The 12,189-nt window shown below is 41.8% G+C and overlaps 1 protein-coding gene across 1 annotated transcript in view; it reads right to left on the reverse strand.

Annotated features, from left to right (window-relative positions):
* Positions 1-4,873, reverse strand: part of LOC109861727 (protein drumstick) — a 12,016-nt gene extending 7,143 nt beyond the window's left edge. Inside the window, exon 1 of the mRNA XM_020441509.1 lies at positions 4,405-4,873. The gene's annotated coding sequence lies outside the window, so the exon portion shown is untranslated. The remainder of the gene's footprint in view (positions 1-4,404) is intronic.
* Positions 4,874-12,189: the final 7,316 nt, after the last annotated feature.

A 12,189-nucleotide genomic window follows, 5' to 3' on the forward strand; every position in this document is an offset into this window, starting at 1 on the left:
ATAGTTTATTCATGAAACTTTTTTTGTTCATAAGTTTTTTATAAACAATGAGCGACGGATAAAACCTTCATATTATTATTCAGGGAGGTGACCTTGATAACATATGTCAAAATTGTTGAGATCGGAAAATAGTCCGTATAACTGCATAATTACCCAATCTATTTTATATTTAAATGAATTTAAATTTCATTGTACGATTTTTACAAGACATATTCTCGTCCGTGTACTCATCTTTTTCCTCGATGTAACTTTTTCATCGAATACAAATGAAGGGTCGAAATGAACAGCCATTTTTAATAACGCGCTCGAAGTATCGAAAAGAGCTGATGTGTTAAAAAATCGCCCGCGGCTGCCAATCGCGGGGCGGCCATTGTTACAGAAGCCTCGGTCGGTCGCTACCGGCGCGCATTAAGCGCACACGGCGCACGCTCGGATAAAGCGGCGTGTCCGAATGAGTAATAAGCGTGCCTGGGCGTAGTCCGGTTGGTTAGCGTGGCTAACGGGCGGTGGAGCCTAATCGGAACTGCGCATTACGCCGCGCGACTCCGCGCGCGTGTTCCATAAAAAGATACCGCGCGCTCGCTCGTCTTCTTTTTCTCTCTCTCTCTCTTCTCCTTCTCCTGTAGAAACATCGCGTCTTCGTGTCTGTCTTGTCCGTCTGTCTGTCCGCGACGCTGATTCAGACCTTGACGTAAATACCCGACACCTAAGCGATACACTTCGCAGGTAGAAACAATACAATGCCGTCGGGAACAGCTTGTCATTCTGTCACCCGGAGGATGGAAAGACAAATGTTTGCGGGCACATCTCTCACTGCGAACCCGCGCAAACAAATCTCTTTTTTCCGCGAAAACGGAAATTTATAACGTATGTGTTTTTTTAAGTAATACCTAATGCAGAACATGCAGAAGAAGAATACAAACGTGACGTGTTTTTATAAGTGTAAAGTTTTTTTTCTTTTTACTATTTATTTTGGTGAACACCTGCCCCTAAAATTAGTAGTTTTTTTCCCGTAGAATTGTCAGAACCTGTGCACGCGCGTGCACATTCCTCTCTCGTGATCTTAAATTTTGCGCCAAACACGCAATGAAAAACTTAGTAATTTTTATGACACACGTCTTCTTTGTAAAGAGAACTCTGAAAAATTACAATTGTGACCTATTTTATTATAACTATAAACGTTTTTTTCGGTTACGATCTATCTCGGTAAACATCCGCACTAAAACCTGGTAGTTCTCCCTGTAGAATTGTCAGAACCCGCGCACACGTGTACGCGGTTCCTCTATCGTGACCTAAATTTTGCGTCAAACACGCAACGAAACAATTTGTTAAATTTTTATGACCGTATTCATTACAAAAAACCAACTCTTAGAAAAGAAATGTAACAGTATCTCGTCTTGAAGATATGAGCATCCTCTTAGTGAAAGTTTTGAAACTAGAATTTGTTTCGGTACGGCGCGCGGTAAATCATAAATTTTCTTTTTTTTTTTTTTTTACTTTACGACTACGTGTCATTTTTAAATGGGTCATTTTCTCTTCGAAAATTGTTCGATGATGTAGCAGCTGCGTTCTCTCGTTTGAGATTCACTAATACACGTTAAGAAACGAGCGACATATCGCGGCTACCACGCGCGGCGATCCTGTCGAAGAATTACGAGGTCGCAATGCGCTTGTATTACTCGAGGCGGAAACACGCGGCGCGCGGGGAACAGGTTTCTCACCTTCGCGTGAAGCGAAGTTAATGAGTTGTGCGTTAATGAGTCGGGGTGCCGAGGAAAACGACATTAGCCGTGTAAACGCGCGGGGTTTTATATTGCGCGCGATATGAGGACGTGCAAATAATCGTGAAGGTGATGATAAATGATTCCGGTTCTCTCTCTGTCTCTTTCTCCGATTTTACCGAGCGCGAGTGCCCACCGAATTCGATCAATAACAGAAGATTAAGCTGCCGATAATTCCAAATATCCGACGCGTTCGATGTATCGTCAAAGAGCGCGAAATTTACGCGCGAGATTTTGTTGCGATTAATATGTGAGAGCACATCTCGAGCAGTTGACGTGAGCGCGCGAGTGCTCGTGTGCGGCGCGCATAGGTATCACAAGAAAGTGAACATCGTGCCAGCTACCATGTTTGCTTTACCAAGTTCGCGTGATCGAATGCTCTCGTTTTAATGTATGGTAATGTATGATAATATATGATAATGCGATATACGCGTCCCGGCCGCTCGCGTTTATATGAGAACGCGCGCCCGAAAGATCTGCCAATATAAGTAGGTAAATATTAAATGCACCGGCGGCGTGTATTCGCGCGAAAGTGAAATTTGTTGCGCGGAGGGAGAGAGAGAGAGAGAGAGAAAGACAGAAAGAGACGAAAAAGAGAAGAAAACTCGAAGTGGAATAATGTAATCGAGAGCTTCCTTTCGAATCTCTGCTATTAGGCAGGCAATTAAAATGAAATTTTATGCGACCTGTATGCTCACACAGCGTGTGCGCGCGCGCGCGCGTCTAAACGTTATTTATGAATATTAATACAAGTTGTGACACTCCGGAGAGACGTGACGGGCATAAATAAATGGGAAATTGGATTCTTAATGAATTATCAAGCAGCAAATTCATCATAGTGAAAGTATTACGAAGTCGTTTAGTTAGGAAGAACATAAACTTCAATGTTTCGATCTGATGCGTTATAAAGCGAATATCACGCGAACATCGGATATCGCGATATTCGAATGGAGATCCTTATCGCAAACGTTTCTCTCTTGAAAAAAGACGAACGCGAGCCCGTCGTACTCGTAACATTTACTTAGTTCGAGATATCTCGGAGATTTGCTGAATCGGAGATTTTTTTTCACAAAACGGTAAAAAATTCACACAACACGCGCGCGCGTGCATATTTTTCTGTAAGAGAAGATACGTCGCTGGACCTCGTCGCGGATACGCTTCGCGACGAGTATTTCGAACGTATCATTCCTCGTTCTCTCGCGATTTGAGCCACCGGCGGTCCAAATGAGGGGAAGAAATCGAGGGCGAGGGTTCAACCAAGAGTACCTTTTGTTCTCTTGCCGGTAGTACGAAGGGCGGAGTGCGCGGAAGCAAGGAGCCGGCAGCCAATCGAAGAAGAAACGGGGAACGGCCGCCAACCAAGAGGCACGGCTTCGATGTGCGTGCACCCGTTCTCGCGTGTATGGAGGATAAAAGGAAGGAGCGGTAGCCCTCGTTCGTGTTCGCTCGCCGCAACGAAGAAGCCGGTAGCCAACCAAAGTCTTCTTTGCTACTGTGCACCGCCCAGCCGACAGCTACCGGTTTTCGGCCAGTCTCGCTACCGAACAAGCGGGAGAAGTCCATCGACGTGGGACCACACCCTCCCTCCCGCGATACCGCCGCGAGACCGATCACGCAAGGGCGGTTCTTACGAGAGAGGTATTTCCTATACGTCGCGCGGACTTGCGGAACACGCGCGAAGAAAAATGGTAGCTTCACGATGGATCTCCCGTACATGATCTCTAGTACGTGGTTTCCTCAAGAAATCGACAAAACTAATTCGTCGGGCTTTAGTGATTTTTGAAGGAAATGTTCGTTCCAATAATGTGACAAAGTTAAAGTTGAAATTTTGATGCCGTTAGAAAATGCAGGAGACGATGATAAAATACGAGTAGAACGAGTTTTTTTTATTTAATTCGATTTTTTTTATTTATTGCACAACGTTTACTTTATCTTTATTAATGCTTTAATATTATGTTACAACCACTTCAAAAATTAAAAGAAGAAAAAAATTAAAAAATTAATTATGCTGTCTTCAAGTTTTGAGATTTTTTTTTTTTAATTATCTATCGTTGACAAAACTCGCATTCATTGGAAAAGATATTGCCAGAGAGATTTAAATGCTCAGAGTAAAATGGAAGAATGAGATCTTTATCACACAAAGAGATCTCGATTGGCAAAAGATAAAGTAAGATACTTGACAACCAATCAAAACGCAGTAGCTACCGCGCACCGCCCTACAGCTTGCTACTGGTTTTGGAGCAATCGCTGAGGAGGCTAGAGATGCGCGAACGAACGCGGACCACACCTGTTCCCGCCCGCTTAATTCTTGCGCGAAGATATACGAGAGAAACGATATAAGAATATTCCATTTTCACGCTTCGAGAATTCGACTGGTGAATTCGACCGTGTCGTTAATCGAATTATTTATTTTGCAACGAAAAAATTAATAATGATTTTTTTATTAACACGAGATCGTTTCGAATATGCAGTAATATTCAATAATTTTTGTTATTTTACATATAAATGTCGTAATTATTTAAATAAAGATTATTAACTTAAAATGTCGAAAAGAAAATATATATGTTAATTAAGAACATTAAAATATCATCTGTGAGAATATTCAATTTGAATTCTGACTTACCAATGTTGACACGGAGAGAAGAGTACGAGATTAAATCTTCGTTCTCGAGTTCACCGTTTACCAGAAGAATATTTTGAAACTTTTTTTTGGATGCGAACGAAACTCGCGAAACGCACGTTGTCGCGGCTTGGTTGGTTTTTTTTTTTTTTTTTTTTTGAAAACAAATAAGCGATACGTGTGTGATGTGATGTCACACGCTGCCGAAAGTCGATCGTATTCGACAACTCGGTCGCTCGTAAAAGTATTGAAATGCTGGCGCGTGTATCTTTCTGACAGGCGTCTAAACCGTTTCGTTGCGCGGCGTAGACTGAAGCTTCGCTCGGTTCGCTGGTAGCCGGAATAGGTAGGCACACCAGAAGACGGTAGGACGCAGTATGTAGCCGAAGGTCTCTTCGCCGACGTCGTCGTCTCGCTTCTTCTGGTTGGAGGACCGGGAGACACCTCCCTACCGAACCGACTACCCACCGATATCCACCAGTTGTCGTTCGTGTGAACGTAGCCTCCCTCGATTCCACGGGGAACGTACACGTCCAGGATGTTCCTGCCTCGACCTCGTTGCGGTGGTAGAGGTAGAAAAGAGACTGCCGGGACGGCGGGGGAGGCACGAGAAGCAGGCGAGGGGGGCAGGCGGGGGGAGAGGAGAAGGAGATGCCGGCAGAGAGAGAGAGGGATGCGGAGGAGGAACGGGAGCAAGAAGAAGGAAAATGAGGGAAGAGGGTGACGGCGGGTATTGGGTGGAAGAGGAGGAGGTGAGGATGATGATGAAGAGGAGGCCCGGACGAAGAAGGGAAGAAGTGGTAGCGCGCCTTGTCCTGACTCTACGTGCGTCCTTGTTCCACCCGGTCGCCGAATAGCAGCTCGGTTATTCACAAATCCTTCGTCGACGCGGCTTCCTGAGCTCCCGCTCGGCGGGTCCCGTCCGCCTTCCCCTATCCCCTTCAACTGTCCCCGCATAGCTGCTCCCTCTCTTCCACGCTTTACAGGTTCCGATCCCTTCCACCGGATCGTGTCTGGGCCCGCCCTCATAACCGTGAGACGAGAGCATCCCTCTTCGCCCACGCAGCTGAGACCCTTCTGGTATATAATCCCATAGTCTCCCCTTACCCCTTTCTCTCTTTGTATTCGAAATACCGCTCTGAGTTATACTTTAGCTCTGCTTCCTTCCGCCTTCGTTCTTTCCCGAAAGGATGCCCCCCGCGGGGCGGTAGCGCTGACGATAAAAGCCATAAAGGTAGCGCTCTCGTACCTAAAACTTAAAACCTACTGACTTCTGCCAAAAAGTGACATAAGGCATTCTCTATTCTATATTTAAAACGCACACGAGATTGACACTTTCTGTTGCCAAAATGATAAATCTCTATATTAGCGAGACGATTAGGTTTTCAAAAATAAATTTAAGCTGATGTCTATGTAGTGACTTACAAATTTGTATAAAGAAAAAAAAGAATTTTGTAATCTGGGAAAAGTCTGGGAAAAGAGGAATTATCTCTTTACTTTTAGCTCAGCAGGGAATAATATGAAATACGCGGAGAAATGCACAGATAAAGAATAGTATGTGGAAGTGAAAGAAAGGCGAGATAGAAAGAGAAAAAGAAAGCGAGACAGACAGGCAGACAGAAGGAGAGACGCTTTGCCGCTGACGATGAGAAGCAGATAGTGTAGGTGATGGTGGAGGGAAGGAGCGTGCAAAAGCGAGAATCGGGGGCTGACAAGATGCCGCGGGGGTTCCCAGGGCACGTGGGAAATGCACAGTAGTCGATGTCAATTCCCCCACCACGGCGGCCCGTTCTGGCCCCACTGGGCCCCACCACGGAGTCGCCGGGCCGGCGAGCCATCGCCAGGATTCTGGGCGCCGCCCATTGAGATCTTGCGGTATCGCTTCATTGGACAATCCCATCCGGACGGGACGATCGCCTCCCTCACGAAGTCACCGGGAATAATCGAGTGGTGGAAAAATTCCACGGGAACGGCGAAGAGGATCGACGACGATGAAGAGGAAGAGGCGAAGAGAACGATAAAGAGGAAGAAGACGAGGGAACGATTGGCGCACAAAGGCGACGCCGACTATCCTTGCGGCGTGCAACGACGATTGCAACGTCGGCCACCGCGATTCAATCCGCGAAAATCATGCACCGCCAAAAATGGAGACACACATCGGAATGACAATGGCAACCTCGATAATAGCAAATCGAGAGTAAACTCTTCGAGAAATTTAATGCGGAGTTTTAAATGCTTGATTAAGAGATATTCAAATGTTTTTGACACGCGACATCTCGGGGGAGGGAGGGGGGAATAAACACGTTGATTGGTATAAAGAAATTTTTTCTCGTCACGAGCACACACGACTGTGACTTACTACAAACTTGTAAAGAACGACGGAATGTGAATAGCGCATTGAAACGTCGTAGTAATCGATGTTCAATGTTACTAATTATATCGATTTTCTCGCGTACGTTCAACGCCTGACGGATATAATCGAGCATTATTGTACGACGCAACAATATGGAAAATATATTTAAGTTTTGCAAAGCCACAAAATTGTTTTTCTTTATTTTTCGATCGATCGCTCTCTCTCTCTCTCTCTCAGGTTAAAAAGGTTTGTCGGAGTTCTCGACACTATATAGGCTATGCGAACGTAGAAGCGGCGGTTGGCAAACACACAGATCAGACGCCTGATCGTAATCGGAAGTTAAAAGAATATTTCGGATATATGTATATATTGGATATCTCGCGTTATCTCGATATTCAGAAGAAAAAAAAAAAAAAAAGAAACGGACGCGTATTCGGTGATCAGGATGGATCACAGAGAAGCCGCCGTGTTGGCGCAGGAAACGGAACTGACGGAAACAAAACCTCGGCAAACAGACGGCATCTCACACAGGGAACGTTACGAGGGCAAATAATGTGCGTTCTATTGCTCTCACCTCGGTCGCGTCGGTCGTGACAAATATTGTCACGTCGTGCGGTAGAAGAGAAAGAGAAACTACCTAGTTTTTTTTTTTTCAACTATACTACACCCCCGACCGATAGATAAAAATTTCGGTGCGATACCGCGAACGATAAATAATCGGGCGCACGGAAAAAGTGAAAAATCTATATCCGCGTGAAGACTTGCGAGTGTCTCTCGTATGAATTAAAAAAACTGTAATTAATTAATTAACTTGTAATTATTCTAAACATTACAAACGCAAAATTTTGAACAGATCTTTCCCGAACGATATGCATAGACGACAGTTTTTAATCACAAATGTAGAAATGAGGATCGCGGGAAGTGAACTTTTCTTTAAATATGACGTTGCAGTTTGTGAACTTTGTAATTCTTTGCAACATTTTCGGTCCTTTTTCTTCGATTTTCTTTAAGTTACATGATAAATCATAACGGAGGCAATCGATCGATTAGGAATAAATTATGTTAGGATCCGAACGTGTGTGAATGTACGTAGATAAGTAGAGATTAGACTAAAATGCTGACGACGAGACAGTGAGTTTAGTAGATAAGTGTGTTAGTATAAAATTTAAGATCATGTGTGTTTTCAATATAATCTTGAAAGAAGTACGATAATAAGGAAAGAGATAACAAGGAAAAGAGAAACGATACGCGTTGCTCAGAGTAAAAATGTCAAACAGAAAAATACATATTTTACAAAATATCGAAAAAAAAAAATTAGGTTTTATACATATTCGACTTGCGCGCATGTTTTTCCAAATGGGAGAGAATCGCGGGAAAATCGCGTTTACTCGGAAAAGTTTCTCGCAAACGAGAGATATAAAATGTGTCGCGCGTTCGTAAACGTCTGAGGATTATTAAAGCGTCGGCGAGGATTTATCGTGGATTCTAAGTTGTCGACTGCACGATGATAAGTCGCGTCCTCAGCAATGGCGGTCACATCAAAGGTTCGGTCGCGTTCTTGGTCGCGAGCAAAGTCGCGACTGGCGGATACTACGCGTACGTGGCTAATGGAAAAGGCGCACATAAGCACACACGACAGTGTTATTTCGTATCTCTTAATGGTCGTTCCACAACCGTTTCGTGTAAACGTGCGCGAATTTTTCGCGGTCTGGAACACACATCACGCGTCAAAGGGGAGAGATGTGATGTTCCGCGCGTTTACGAACGGCAATATACATTATTGGAGACAATCCCATGGATTTGCTAGCTTTTATTGCGCGCGCGTTTATTGTCTGCGCGCGTTTGTTTTTTCAGAAAAGAGACCGTTAATGCTCGTAAACCGCGCGGAATTAACTCGGATAATTTCGCGGCGATTAATACGCATGTGTCGATTTTTATTTTTTTCGGGAACAAAGATTTCTCGGAATAAAAAAATTAAAGCGTTAGCCAAATCCACAGAGCAGTTTTTTCGAAACATTTTTTTTTAACACGCGCGTGCAAAAAAAATTCAAGAAGGAATAAATAACAAAGTTACACACGCGCTATGAGTAAGACTTTATCTCAAGGGTTCACAGGGGTGGTACCGCGCGCGATGAGTTCGCTCGCATAATGGGCTCGCATAGGACGAACAAGAAGAATCGCGAACTAAAGCCGCACCTTGTACCGCTGGCGCGCACGTAAGTATGCAACGTGCGCACGTTATAATGCTATACGCCCGCAAATGTACGAGCGACGCAAGGTGATGGCGACCACCACCATAATGCCGAACGTAATTTTAATCTTTTACCACCGTGCAGCTCAGCGCGGTTATTAAAAATCAGGGAGGACAAGCAATACCCCGCAGAATTTGCGCAAAACCGCAATTTATAAAAAAAATGGAATTTTCTACAAAATCTAAATCTTAAAAGTTTCGCGGTATTTGACAGTCGTAAGATTTCACGTGTTGTGAGAATTCTCAGCTGTTAAATATGAACATATTCGAGAACATGATGTAACAAAAATATATGTGTACGTAATTTCGTTTTTACATTACATATATATATATATATATTTGAGCGCAAACACATGGCTTCTGAAGCCCTCGTTTCTCGGCACTTAGAACGTCATTACGTCAATCGCGGACGTGCGAAACGTCTAAGTACCCCGTTGACACATCGCGTTTGTATTACACAGGACGTGCGCGCGTAAAGCAAAGCGTGACGTGTGTCACGCGCGCAGGAATTTGCCTTCGCGGCTTTACCGGATTTACCGAGACACCTCGTGAAACACGCCCATGTTTGACTTAGCTTTTGAGTTACGCCGAAATTTTCACAGAAAGTCGCCGCCGTCACAGAGAGACCGACAACGCCGACACAACGATCTCCTCCTCGGGGCCCGAGGAAGTGGAAGACACAGAGCGAAGGACGTGCCTCGTGTAGGAGACTTATCAACGCCGGTAACGACGACGAGGCCGCGCCCGGACTTGCACGAGCGGAATAGATTGTTTGTCGATTTTTACTCACCACCCTCGCCATAAAGCCGTCTGCGGCGGAGTTCGCTCGTAAAATGTACGGCGGAGCGGAGTTGCCGGCGGCTCAATACGCGCGCGTTTATGTACAAACAAACTGTCTGTGCCGCAAAGTAATTTGCCCAATAATTGTACGCACTTCCGGAAGTAAAACGGAAGTTCTTTCGGAAAACTCACCGAGATGTGAGTGTGTAGTTCTTTCTACAAAAAATATATTAAGAACAAAGATACAAGAGAAACTAAATTAGTTTTTTATCACGTATTTGAGGAACGGAAATAAAGCAGAAATATCAGATTCCGATATTTTACAACAAACACAAGTCGTAAATAAATTAATAGCATTTAGGAAATAAATTATATTAGGGATATGTTATCTAGAGAATTAAGGGTATTTTATCTAAAAAAAATAGGAACAAGTATATTGGAAGAGAAATACAGAATATTTACTTGCGATACAAGCTACATCAGAGATATGTGGGGGGAATCCGTGTCGATCTTCTTGTCCTATCAGTACAATATCTCTCACTCGATTTTCTGTGTTTACCGTTTCTAATACTACTATTGCTATCACAGTGGAACTTTTCTACTGCCACTTTGCATACTGCTGCTTACAACAAACTGAGGGATACGCGGTGTATCAATATTTCCCGTTCGCGCCTTTCCCTCGATAATTTTTCTTATATATACACAGTATGCGTGGTATGATATTTACATTCGTATTTCCACGCAAAGAAAAGGAAAACGTTGAAGAACGTCGTACGGATCCTTAGAGAAAACGAAAAAGAGAGAGAGAGAAAAAGAGCGGAATTATCTTATCTTTATGTACATTATCTTCACTTACACACATTGTTTGAGGCTTAGCTCTCGTAGATGGTTCCCGTCAAACAAAAGGTTTTTTTTCGCTTTTTAAGGATTAAGATAACTTAGTGGACATCGTCAATATGCTTTAACTTGCGCATTTCAGGTCTAGGTCTCTGAGTTTCTTTGAAACTATGAATATTTATATCCTGCCGTTTTTTTTCTTTTGTTTGTTTTTTTTTTTTTTTAATTTTTCTCTCAAAAAGTTTCTTTAGCGCGGGTGTTTCAATTCAGAGTTCTCTGTTGTGATTATCGCTTCTTATCATTTTTGATATTTTTGATATTATGGAAACGCGCGCGCGTGTAGAGTCAATAGCGCTATCTAGACAACGATGCTGAAACATTGCAGAAAAACAGTGTTTTTCTGTAAATAAAAAATTTTTACATTTTTTAATTTAAATACGTACAAATGTTAGTCTATTTAAATAGTTAATGTATTAAACATTTAAATGTATTAAAACTTTGTTCAAGAATTTTACTCCGCAAAGGCGGGTTATTGACTGAGGAGGCAGATAACGTAGCTACAGCTGGCCATGTACCTTTAGAAGCACTTTGATGATACTCAACGTCTCCTTTCTGTCGATATTTCAGTTCCTGCAAAGGATAAATATTGAAAATTTTAAATCTTTTTCTAAATTTAATTGAAGAAATGATTTGATAGAAATTATAAAATATATAACAATTCATAGGACTTTTAATAGAAATTATAAAATATATAACAATTTTAAAATAAGCAATTATTTTCAAAAATGTACATTATTTTTTAATAGAATTAATTACAGTGTTCGTAAATTTTATTGTAAAAAAAAACGTTCTTATCGTAAATACACACTTTTATCACACATTACGGTTTTTTGTTATTTTTTATTTCATCTGTCTTAATATAATTTACAAAGTCTGCTTAACTTTCATATAAATCTAAAAATATAGTTACTTCTACAAAAAAGGTATAATTTGTTAACATAGAAAATAACAGGAGATTGATCGGTCGCATATTTTTGTAATTTGCGATGCGCGCGATCTCTCGTTGTACATAATATATATTGTACATTTGTATATATATATATCACTATACATTAAATCAAAAATTAGAAGTGCGAGACGCATTCCTTTTATTTTATTCTTCTGGAATTTCTCTTCTTTGTTCTTTTGTCTTCTTTCTTCTCTTTTTTTCTTCTTCTTCGTTTTCTTCTTTATATTCTATAATCTTTTTTTTTTAGTCTTATGCTTTTTTTATTCTATCTCTTTATTGTACGCACAATTCACTTTCTTTCTTACATATCTCTCTCTCTCTCTCTCTCTCTCTCACACACACACATGCATAACACAATTACATTATCTTATAGGACAATAATTTCTTATAAACTTATATCGCATTCTTAAGGCTCTGGATAAAATTTTTAATGCACATAGTTGCTTTATCGAATCTCATATAAAGCTTTGCGCAGCTTTCATAAAGTATAATATATAAATATATATATATATTATATATTATTATTATATTATATAATATAATAATTAATTATATAAT

This window comes from Pseudomyrmex gracilis, unplaced genomic scaffold (genome assembly GCF_002006095.1).
Source record: "Pseudomyrmex gracilis isolate BER0280 unplaced genomic scaffold, ASM200609v1 scaffold_9, whole genome shotgun sequence".
Taxonomy (NCBI): domain Eukaryota; kingdom Metazoa; phylum Arthropoda; class Insecta; order Hymenoptera; family Formicidae; genus Pseudomyrmex; species Pseudomyrmex gracilis.